Below are 12318 nucleotides of genomic sequence, written 5' to 3'. Positions count from 1 at the left end.
CAAAAAAAATATAAGGGATAAGAACTGTAGTGACACGGCCTAATAGAGCCGATCGATCAAGAGCATAAGATACGGCCTCAGATAAATGAGTGCTGATCGAACAGATTGTAGTTACCTCAAGAATAAATGTTCTCTTCTATTTGAGACTCCAAACGAGTAACACGCATTTTATTACAAATGAGAATTAATTCTATTTCCTCAAAAAACAAATCCAACCAAATCTGTCAAATCCAACCATCCTAATCTTATCATAATGAAATAACTTATAACCGTTGCAAAAATGTTCAGTTCTTGGTGAGTAATTTATGGTTTTTATGGTAACCACATTTATGAGATGAACTGTGAATCACTGTCAGCAGCAGCATTGCAGTTTTTCCTAAACTAAACAAGAATAGAAATTGTGTACCGCTGCAATGCCAGCGGCGCTTTGCTCCACCTGTACTGTACTTTACCAGCATGTTTTCTTTCAATACATCAGTTTTTATTAGGTTCAAAGAGGAGTAGGTTGTTCCAAAAAAATCGATGTTGAAAAAGCCACCTACCTTAACTTGAATGTTGCTTCTTGAGAATGTATTTTAAAGTATCTTTGTAGAACATTTCATCTTTCTAAAAAAATGTTTTCAGGTTGCCCAAACGAGATTTATGAAAAACAAAAATACTTTTTTGGGTTGATGCTTCGTTTTCCATCACATAAAAAAATGTCAACATCTCAGTCCCCCGAAAATATATCAAGGATATTTTTTTTTTTTTGTTCACACAAATGTGAACAAATTAATGTTTTACGGAGCCAAATAAATCTAATGCCTTATGGTCTAAAATATCTTATAATCTAAAGGCAAATTCTTTACCCTCGCTGCCGACTACGAGCTGAAACTAAATCTAATACTAAAACTAACATGGTTTTTTTTTTGTTTCGCTGTTAAATTGGCACCTTGATGCTCTTCAAGTAGCTATAAACATGTAGCATGTATGGCAAGTTTCGCTGAGCGAGAATATCACGAACTGGCACATAGGGCTGTATTTCTCGGGCCCTGAGGGTATCCAAAAGTAGAGATCTGGCGCCGCAGAATTCAGCACACACCCAAACCACGTGTTCAATGTCTTGATACCCCAATCCACAAACGCAATGATTACTGCTCGCCAGCCCAATACGCAAGAGATGTGCATCTAGCCCGTAGTGGTTGGACATAATCCGAGACATCATGCGAATGAAATCTCGTCCTACATCCAATCCTCGAAACCAAGGTTTGGTGGAAACCTTGGGGATGATGCTGTGTAGCCACCTTCCCAGTTCTCCCTTATCCCACGAGGCCTGCCAGTTGACAAGTGTATTCTGACGTTAAAATTTTAAAAATTCATTGTAGGCAATTGGTCTGTTGTAAATATCACCGTTTGTTGCGCCCACCTTAGCCAAAGTGTCCGCTTTCTCATCGCCCAGAATGGAACAATGAGAAGGGACCCAGACTAAGGTAATCTGAGAAGATTTTTCGGATAAAGCACTCAGATGTTCCCGTATTTTCCCCAGGAAAGGATATTTTAATGTAAACTTTCATAGCAAATGTTGCTTTGCAGTAAAAATTTCAGTTCTTGACCGAAAAAATTGTGTTTTGGAGGGTTTTATCTGAAAATTATGGACAAAATTTACTTATTTGCAGCATAATAGACTCTGTGTGTAAAATAACTGAATGCGATGTTGAACTAAGCCATGCAAAATATTCAAAAATAACCCCACAAAACTAAAAAATATACAGTAAAATGTGGGAATCGACCAGAAATGCAAAAAATACAAAAGTGGTTTTCGCTTTTCATAAATCTCGTTTGGGCCTGGAAACAATATTTTAGAAAATCGAAATGTTCTGCAACAAAACTATAAATGACATTATCTTTCAATCGATTTTCTTCGAGAAACCCTAGCAGCAGGTTAAAAAATTGTTTATAAATGAGGGCTATTCCAAACTTTTCGAAAAACCTTCACCTTCGAGACATCAAATTAGTCTCAGTTCATGGAAGCAACATTAGCTGACCTTTTGGGAAGAGAAGACCCTGTCATTTTATTTATAGAGAATGTCACAGTATATGGTTGGTATCTATTCATGTCGTCTGTACTAGGCATGCCCGCATGTGATTGATTCATTGTTCGCGTATATTTGTCTTTGAAACATTTAATCATTTTTTACCGCTGAGCAATGAAATAATAATAACTAGCGTATTACAAAATTGTCCAACATTTCATCTATCCAACTACATATTCGTTATGCATCATGTGATTATGCTATCATTATCGTTTGAAATCTGACAACATTTGCCAGTTTCTTTTCGAATTTTACAGAATGTATCCCAGTTTAGAAAACGAGGACGTAGCCCCACGCCTAAAAATTTTCACCGTCATAAAAATTGTAATAAATATTGTTTTGTTTCTTCATTTATGTAATCAATATTGTTTCTTTCGTTAGAATGTTATTTTAAAGTACCAGATTTTTTTTGGTAGGGTTGTAGATTTAAATTTTGTCCTTCCAAAAAAAAAATACACTAAAAAAATGTTAAAAAAATTTTTTTTCTAGTTTCTTTTCCTCCAAGTTCAAGAAAGTATTTCTAGTTAGTTTTAATGTGTAGTTTTTGTAAAAATAAATTCAGATTTATAAACAGTGAGTGTTTTGAGATATTCATTTTTTTTATTTTTCAATTCATGATTTTTATGTTTTTTTTCTGAAAAAAATTCTTTGAGCCTCACGGTGTATTTTTCTCTGGAAGGACAACATTCATCAATGTTTAGCAAGTTTTTTGTAGTTACTTTAAAAATCAATTAGATTTTCAAGAAATGAGCTAATTTGGATAATTAATTTTAAATTTTTTAAACTTTTTTTCGCAAAATCAATATTTTCTAAGATTTATGTTTTTCAGAAAGACAAAAAAATCTACAACTTGCCGAACACGTCACACCAATCAAACAAACCGTTTTGGCTCTAAAAATATTTGTAAACATCAATACCTTTTCTACATAGCATTTTTACACAGCTTCTCAAAAATGAGCCGTGATTCAAAAAAATATAATAACAACAAATGGCATCTTTCACTTATAGAACAGGGTGGCCAGGAACCGGGAAAAATCGGGAGTTCGAATCAGCTTCTAATTTGAGGTCAGAAATAGGGAATATGGTTGTTGCAGCTAACTTTTTGAGGCTAGCAAACTTAAAAAATGAATTTTACAATAGAAGTAATAAATTCAAATCATTGTGAATAAAAATTAATAAAAGTCCTGAAGAAAGAGTCAGAAAACACAGAACAAAAATTGTTTCAAAGTAGCAATAAAAATGTAATAAAGCCGGCAAAAGATTAACAACCTCAGTATAAAATAAATTTCCTAATTGGGTTCAAAGGAAGTACAAGCAATCTTCAATTATTTTTGAAGTTATCAAAAGATGCGTTTGAATACCAGAAAAAGGAGAATGAGGCTACGAAATGCAAAAAAAAAATTGCCAGAAACGGTCATCATTACAGATCCAGGAAAAGCGAAAAATTATCTCTATTCGAGGTCAAAAAACCCGCTTGAGTTATTTTAAAAACTTTAAAAAATAATCAAAGATTTTCCTCTATCCAGCCAAAAGTGACTATAAGTAGGTTACCGGAAAACAGGGAAATTGTTTTTTTTTAAGTAAAAATATTTCAAATCAATTTTAAATTTAGTTTGAAACTGGCGAGAGGAAAATAAAATTAATGATAGTCTGACGAGAAATCGGAAAAAAAAATCTTGAGTATATACTAAATTAAATTTCAGTTTATTGGAAATTATTTATATTTTATTTCGAAATAATCCCTTTAATTAAGCCTTAAATCTGTAACGAAGCTAAGAAACCGAAAATAATTTTTTTCAAGGTTTCAAAGAATTGTCATTAAAAGCAGCCATGACATTGGTTCTGAATTGAATTCATCATTTGAGAAAAAAATATTCTGGAAGCTTAAAAGAATAGAAACTGATTCGAAATCTTAATTAGAAAGAACAGAAATATCAAATCGCTTTAGTTTAACAGTTGAGTTGGATTTTTGAAAGCCTGAAATGACAGAGAATTATTCCGAATACAAAAAAAAAATTGATATAGAAACATTTTGAAACAGGAAGCACACTCTGAATTATATCAGTGATTCCGAAAAACCCGAAGTGTACTCTTTGTGTCTGGTGCAGTACCTCATTTAAAAAGAAGTCGAAAAATAATCAGCAGTAAATAGATATTGGTAGAACTAATTCGGTCCTTTTTTAGTTTTGAAATAAAATAATGACAAGAAAATTAAAATTCTTACAAAAATGTATTTTATCAATAAATTAATGTTGTTGTTGTAGTTTTAAAAAACGTGAAAATCCTAAATGTTAACTGGGAAAACCGGGAAAAACCTGGAATATGAAATTGGAAATCCACTGGCCACCCTGTTATAGAACCATCTATGCAAAGTTTTTACCACACCAAAAATGGTCGCTTAAAAGAACTGCCCGTTTTTTGTAGAATTGCTTTTTATCGAAATGTAGTTCGAACTTGCTCGAAAAGACATCAATAGTGATAGGAAATTATAATCAAATAAATCCGCAGATAGTTATACGTTATTGGCTTGTATTTTGAGAAGTAACGCTCAATTTTGCTTCTGACAAACATCAAAATCCATTTCAAGAGCAATCTAAAGTCTCGTGAATTTGATAAACCTTACAAACCACAGCAAATAACAATCTTCAAAGACAACGCCGTCGATCTATTTATATGATAACATACACACAGAACTTAGCCTGCAGAGACTATGTATCTCCTTGCGGCCAATGCCTTCTTTTCCTGTCGACCACTCTTCGTAATCTACTGTAACATGCGATAGGAAATAGCTTTAACATCGATCCACTTTAGTGATAGCACACCCGGCACCAACCGACGCGCGATATCTAATCCTAGTAATGGGAATCCTTTGGTCGGAGTAGTCTTATTGTAGTTTTTTCTGTAGTAGAGTCGTAGTGGTGCTCCTTTCTACAGAAGGCAGTGTAGAATTACCACCAGCGATAAAAGCCATTCGGGCTCAACCATCCATAACAGGTGGCGCTCGCTATCCTCTGCCGTCACTGACCGGCAGTGCGACGGTCAGTTTAACCTTTATCTCTTGGCAATGCTGACCACGCCATGGCACAGTACGAAAATTAGGAAACTTAAAAAAAGGCTTTACCATCTCTAGAAATATGCAATAAACACCGCCAACGTTCGTGGTTACATTCGAATTAGAATATAATCTAGTTTTCACGGTTTTCAAACAATTCTGTCCTAACAGACGATAAATTGTGCTAAAAGTCTTTCATACAGTGCAGCAACAAAATGATTACCCATACCCATAATCTTTCTTTTGTGTATACGCCAGAATGCGTATACTTACACGGTGCACAATATAATCACTGGACCGCGCTATACAATTTCTTTGCCCGAACTCGGCCACCGCGCGGTGGTGGGTGATAGTATCCTTACCCCCATTCCGATCCCACCACCCTGTCCGTCTTTTACCGCCATCACCCACTCATCCACATAATCCAACACACGCCCACCTCTTTTGTAATGTATCCTAGAATGAATAGCTGCGAAGTAAAACGGAGACAAAATACATTTTGCTAGAAAGGATCATTTTTCACAGCTTTTTCGTTCACCGTTGCTCTTGTCTTTTCGGCCTCCTTTTTGGTTCTCCTCTAAACGGCCGTTCCTAGTATTCGGTGCACCGATCCTTCGCACTATAGCTCAAACCTAGCACTAATAATGGTTTAATAAAAATGGAAAGAAGGCAATCTACTGTGCACGGTGGAGCAGCAGTCACAGGATACGTATATGTAGAAAAAGACTAGTGATACCAATAAAAAGGACTATCCCTAGATGGCAAAAGAACAACTCGGCTAGCGCGGCTTGCTCCGGGCGGTCTCCCCGTCGTTCATCGCAAGAGAAAGTGTATGTGATTCCAAGCTCCAGAGCTCGTGTAGCTATACACGTGGGTAAGATAAGAACAGAAAGTTTTCCGATGTGCACCGAGCGGTGGTTTCTGCCACCGTAGTGCAAAGAACCGTCTCTTCTGGCCGGAGACTCCAAGTGAGTGGCTTTTATTTGGATGGCGAAATAAAAATAGCAATAATACCAAGACACAGACAGGCAGCAGAAATGAATCGCGTTCGTCTCCTAATAGTTCGGCCGGGAGGGGTGGCGAAAAAGTTTGAGGACTGCAGGATGGTGTGATGCCGGGGAACGGTAAGATCTGTCTCTCAGTATCATAAATCTTGGTGCTGTTAGATCCACATGACACCTATCGGGGCAGTTTGAGAAATGTTTTGCGAGGCCGCCGCCTGCTCTCGGGTTTTCAAGCTTGTTCGCGTAAGGCACTGCGGTTGTTAAGTACGATGATAGTGTTCTTGAACTCTTGTTATCTTACATTTCAATAAAAAAATGCTGAAAGAAATGTCTATTTGCCATGCCTACAGTATATCCGTTTATTAATATTTGTTATAAAACTTAAGATAGACTAACATCTGACTCAGTCCAACCAATGAATGAATTTTTTTCAAATAACAAAACTCAAGCTTCTGAAATCATAATGCAACGTCTAGGTATTGTTTTCTAAGTTCAATTTTTATTTATTCATAATCGTTTTTGTGGTAGAAACACATACTGTGTCAGCTGCGTAAGTTTAAATATCTTATATGCACAATGCAAACACAACTGGTTCCAATGCACTGCCTTGTGGAACATTCAGTTGACTGGTCGAAGACTAAAAATATATATTTAGAAATAATATCCTTTTTGTTCATAATTGACAGTGTTAATTATGTTGAAAGGGCGTTTTCAAAAGTATTTCAATGAAATATTAAAAACGACAAAAATATGGTTTGAAAAAAAAGGTCTGCCTTGTTTGGCCACAATTTCTGTTTGTTCAATTGGTATAGATTCGAATCCCAACGTCAAACTACGAGTTATCTTATTAGTATAATAGTAAGCATAGAGTCGGCGAGTTGGCGCAACAGCTTAAATCGATTGGCAATCATTTATAAACTTCCTCAAGGGTTCTTCCAGGCTAAACAGCCATTTTTTTCAACGGTAAAAAATGCTACACCCACAAACGATTAATTTCCCACCACAGTTTACCTCCTGCAACTGCCAAGACACATATTTTAGAAATTTAATTACTCGAATGCCTAAGCACTGTTTCACAACGGCAACGAGTTGCCTGGCATTAGAGCAAAACATTAAAATACTCTGGCACCAGTTTTATTTATTCCTTCCCCATAACAAAACATTCCTGGCGCATCTCAGCCCACTCGGTCGGCGGAAAAAGAACAGGATCCGTTCGATCATCCGCCCGATGTGCTGTCTCTTGCACTCGCAGTCCTGCCCAAAACCGGATCGGGAACTGCGTTTCCTCCGTCCTGTTCAAACCGGGCTATGCATAGTCCACCCACCGCAGCACCACCGGTTCCGAAGTTTGGCCGAGCAAGAAGTGGAAATTAAAAATAAAATACTTGAAATCTTTTCCCCCGTCTTCAACATTCCAGCAGTGCTGGGTTGCGTTTGCACAGGGATCCCACTTCCTTCCCAACTAGTGTACTAGCCGGTACAGTTCGCTTCGGCTTTAGATCTATCTCTCTTTAATGTAAATTATGTTGAATTTGAAATGTGTTCTGGGCATCCGAGACTTGCTTCGTTTGCTGCCGGTGTAGCTTACCATACCGTAGACACCGTAGACTAGCTCTAGCTAGGCGCTGGTCATAAATCATTTGTGAGGGAATTTTTTATTATTTTCCTATGTCCTTCGTTTTTTTTTCGAGAAGGGATCTGTACCATTCCGGACCCGTTTGCAGCGAATCTACTGAGTAGAGGAAAATGGTCGCACTTTTCATTTTCCGTTTGAACGCCGTAAGTTACTACTTTTTCGGTTTTAGAAAGGGTGGCATCCTGGAGCAATGTTGCCAGGAAGCAGCTTGATTTTTGTGATACGCGTTAGAATCCAAGCCAGTAAAATTTAGTAATAAATAAGTAAACAATATCAACTCTGTAATTTACTACACTTTTACTTTAAGAGATTCTCATAGCCACGGAAATTGTCAGAATGCTCAGCAGGCCACACTGCCACTCTGGCTAGGGAAAGCGAAATTCGAAGTATCCCGGGAGTTGGGAAACGGAAGAGAAGATAAAAATAAAATTATGATAAATGAAGGTACTATAATGGTCACATTTAATAATTTCTCTCTTTCGGTTCAAACGGTATCCCTAACTGCTATGCGTATACCAGTAATAGTATTGCTGTTTGGGAAGATGATGAACTACCGCAACCCTTGAAATCACACGTCGCTCGGGCAGCTTGAAGTTATATGAAGATACATCCTCGTGCTTCGTTCGGAATACCTACCTTCCGTCGGTCACCGGCCTACATCTCACACTGTAATCAAAGTAATGGATTTCGGCGAAGAAAAACTCTCCTCTTCGAATTTCCTATGTTTGTTTTCTTTTCCTGTCACCACCCAATCTCACCCCTATCAACACACACGCACGTAGCTGGAACAATTTTAGCTCCGAAGGTGGACAAGTCAGTCAGTTAGATGAAGATTGATGATATATACGCCATTTTCTCGAATTTACTACTTTTTCTCTGCACCAGCAAATAGGTTGGTAAATCGTCCTTAAGATTATTCTTCCGTGTACTGCCGTAATCCATAGACACACGACCGGCAACGTACGGCCGGTCGGAAACAAACATCCTTGGACTTGGAAAAACAATTAACTCACTTTAATGACATTTCGTTTCGACTGCTTACTTTACCCCCCCTCCCCTTCGTGCTGGCACTTTGTTCTATCCCTAGCATTTAATTTCTTGGAGAAATTCGCAAACCAGTAACGTGCGAGGTCCAGCTAATGTTAGTCCAGGAGTTTTGACACTGGCTTTCGCTTTCATCGAACAAATGCTTAACCATAAATGTAACGGGGCGAGTGAAAAAGTTTTTTTGTTCTATTCGTGTCTAACTGCATGCTCTGGGACCTGTCCAATTCAATAGTTCGCGGTATCAGTTTGGTCATTGAATTATGTTCGGCAGAATCAAGTAATTGAATTTGCTTTAAGGATCCGTTTTGTATTTACTTTGTTTTAGAGAAAATGGTTGATGATTAATTAATGATGACACTCCACTCAGTTAGTATCAAATAAAGTGTTTTTTTTTTGCGTTCAGCAACTTTATGACTCGTAAGTTGAACGCACGAATGGTTGTGACTTTCAGCTTCAATAAACCAACTGACTGAGGAAAAAAATGAGAATACATAAACCCCTAGCTAACAGTCGGCAATAAGAAATACCTAAAGCTACTTTCGCAATAATCCTGGGTACCACTGCATCCGGTTCGATTCCAATCTTCCAGAAGAATTGCTCACCTCTGTCAATTGGGCCGATCGGCATTCCTATCACCGAGTGATAAATTTCCCGTAGATGGAATCGTTGCTCGTTTCAATATCCTTTCCCAGGAGTCTGTTCCTAGTCATCTGGATAATTTATGCTCTCATGCTGGCTTATCCATAGCCGGACTGTCTGCTTGCTTCGACGAAGGACGAATCTTCATCGGCATTGCCAAGCTCTTTGCTGCTCGAAAGAAACACACTCCACATTCCTCTGTTCCAATGAAGCTGATGTAAATTTCATTGCACTTCGTTTGATTCCGTAACGTCCTTTCGAAGCTAGCAGTCCGGCGGACGAAGGACAAAAATGCAGCCAACTGAGCAAAAATGTAACGTTTAAATATTCAATCTCATTTCATCAATTGTGTATGCACGCATGACTTTCCTTCTGTCGATTTTTCCTGACTTTTCACCGGCACCCCACAAATCCTCCTCCCAATCCGGTACTGCGCCACACTCCTATGCACGCGGTGATAGGGTGAAAAAATCCCTGCATCTCGGAAATTTCGGACCCGAAGCGGAGCGATGATTGAGTCATTCCCATTTTCTTCATCGTGTTCGGCCCGTTGAAATCGTGCGTCAGCTTTGTTGTATGTTGCCGGGCCGGGCAGGCAGACATTGTGTTGAATGGAAGTGCTGACGACTGTAAAAATCCCTGACAAATGAGTTATGCAAATTTAATCCAACTTTTTATCTGCGTCACAAAACAAATGATCAGATCATAAACAATCATCTTCGCTGGCTGGTTGCTGCATGTGGATAGTTAATCAGTTTTTTTTTGCGTTTTACAGCCATACGAGCCGGAAAGACTTTTCCGGTTTGATTCGAAAATCAAAGTCATAGAATCTTGCTGAAACTTTGCATAGATGTTTCTATGGGCAAATGATGCCATTTTGTGCTATTGGTTGATTTTTTGAAACACGACTAATTTTTAAGAACCTTTTTGAAAATGTCATTTTGGGAAGCTATTGGTGATTACAAATGTTTTTAGAACCAAAACGGGTTTTTTGATCAGTGTAACGCCTCCAGCAAAGTTGTATATAATAATTTCATCTATGAAAAAAAAAATTTCCACTCTAAAAAAAGAATTTTTTTTTAAACCAGCAGTTAATTATCTAGATAAGCTCATTTTTTTTAAAATCTATTTTTATTATGAAAACTCCCAAATTACACAAACATTGAGGACTGTCCGGTCATGGAGTTATCAAAAAAAAGTCTGAAAAAAAATTATTTTTTTACAGGACATATTTTTTAGGACAAAATTATTATCTACAACTTTGCCAAAGACACTATGCCAGTCAAACAAACCGTTTTAGCTGTAAAAATAATTTTAACCTTATTTTCTTGATTTCTCCATAATCGAGCAGTTTTCATTGTTTAGGTAATTTTCGTTTTAGTTTAAAAAAAAACTGGGACATTTTTTTATTCTTTATTCTACAATTTTCAATATCCCCAAGCTGTCGATTTTTTTAAAGACTTTGTTTACTTTTATAAAGATTGTCCTGTACCGCTGCAACATTAGACCAGTGGCGCTCAGTTCCACTTGTGTTGTACGGTTGGTTACCAATATGTTTTCTTTCAAGACATCAGCTTTTATTAAGTTCGAATTCTTTCAAAAAACGTTTACTTTCGAGACATCGAATAAGTCTAAGTTCATAGAAGCAAACATTGATTGACCTGTTGGGACTCTGTCATTTTGATGCTGAAACTAGCGGACCCGGCAAACTTCGTCCCGCCCATTAGTTTTATCTTAATTAAAATAATTTTGAACATTCCAAATCGATTGAATCCTTTCGATTTGTATATAGTCTGCAAATGCATAACAAATTGAATATTGGATACGATCAAAGTCAAAAGACACATCGTTTGAAATCATGGGTTTTCTGTACATCACTTCGATTGTGGATATTGAGTAGTATTCGGTCATTTTCAGCTGTTTTTCAAAAACCGGAAATCGCTATCTTAGGATTCGAAGTGGTATCTGGTGTTAATTTTAGGCTTCTGTGCATCATCACGATTGCGGAAATACCCGTATCAGGTGGAAGTTGGTCACTTTAGACTGTTTTCCTGAAACCGGGAATCGTTATATTAGAAACCAAAATAGTATGTGAAGTCAGTTTCTTGCCTCTGGGCGTCATTATGGTTCTGGAAATATTTATATTTATTGGTATTTGGGCATTATCGGTTGTTTTCCTGACACCGGAAGACGCCGTCTTAGATGTTGTCTGTGCATCATTTTGGATCCAGAGATACTCATATTGAGTCTAAACCTGCAATTTTTAGCTGATTTCCAGAAGCTGGAAGTCACCATTTCATACTTCAAAATTGTGGCATTATAACGATTCCGGAAATTCCCTTGTTGGGTGATATCTGGTCACTTTCATCTATTTTTCAGAAATCGGAAGTCGTCATCTTGGATTTAAGAATAACATTTGGAGACAATTTTTTACCTCTGAGCGTATTTATGGTTTCTAAAACACCCATATAGAGTGGTATTCGTTCATGTTCAGCTGTATTCCAGAAACCGGAAGTTTCCATCCTAAATTTAAAAATGGTGTCTGGAGTCGATTTTTGGCTGCTGTGCATCATCCCGATCATTTCAACTGTTTCCTGGGAAAACTGGTTGCAATATCTGTTTGAAATGTCTGGGAGACCTCCCTTCTTCCAGAGTACGGAGAAGTGTCCAACCACCAGAGAAATTTATGTTCCATTTGTATAAAAGCCCATGCTTTGAGAGAAAGTCTTACCACCATGCTGATTATTATTGCTCTCAAAAACCTTAACATGCCGAATTTGCTTGATTGGTTCTCTACTTGTGCAAAATTTGTGTTTCATTTGTATAGGAGCCTCCCCTCCAGAAGAAGGAGGGTGTCGAACCACCATG

General features: G+C 37.5%; 1 protein-coding gene across 5 annotated transcripts in view; it reads left to right on the top strand.

Moving 5' to 3' along the window:
* LOC129730532 (aryl hydrocarbon receptor nuclear translocator homolog) overlaps positions 1–12318 on the top strand; it is a 272332-nt gene that overhangs the window by 203760 nt on the left and 56254 nt on the right. The window lies entirely within an intron of this gene.

The sequence above is a fragment of the Wyeomyia smithii genome, chromosome 3 (genome assembly GCF_029784165.1).
Source record: "Wyeomyia smithii strain HCP4-BCI-WySm-NY-G18 chromosome 3, ASM2978416v1, whole genome shotgun sequence".
NCBI classification, from domain to species: domain Eukaryota; kingdom Metazoa; phylum Arthropoda; class Insecta; order Diptera; family Culicidae; genus Wyeomyia; species Wyeomyia smithii.
The sequence above is the reverse complement of the archived record's forward strand: the minus strand, read 5'-3'. Positions and strand labels throughout refer to the sequence as shown.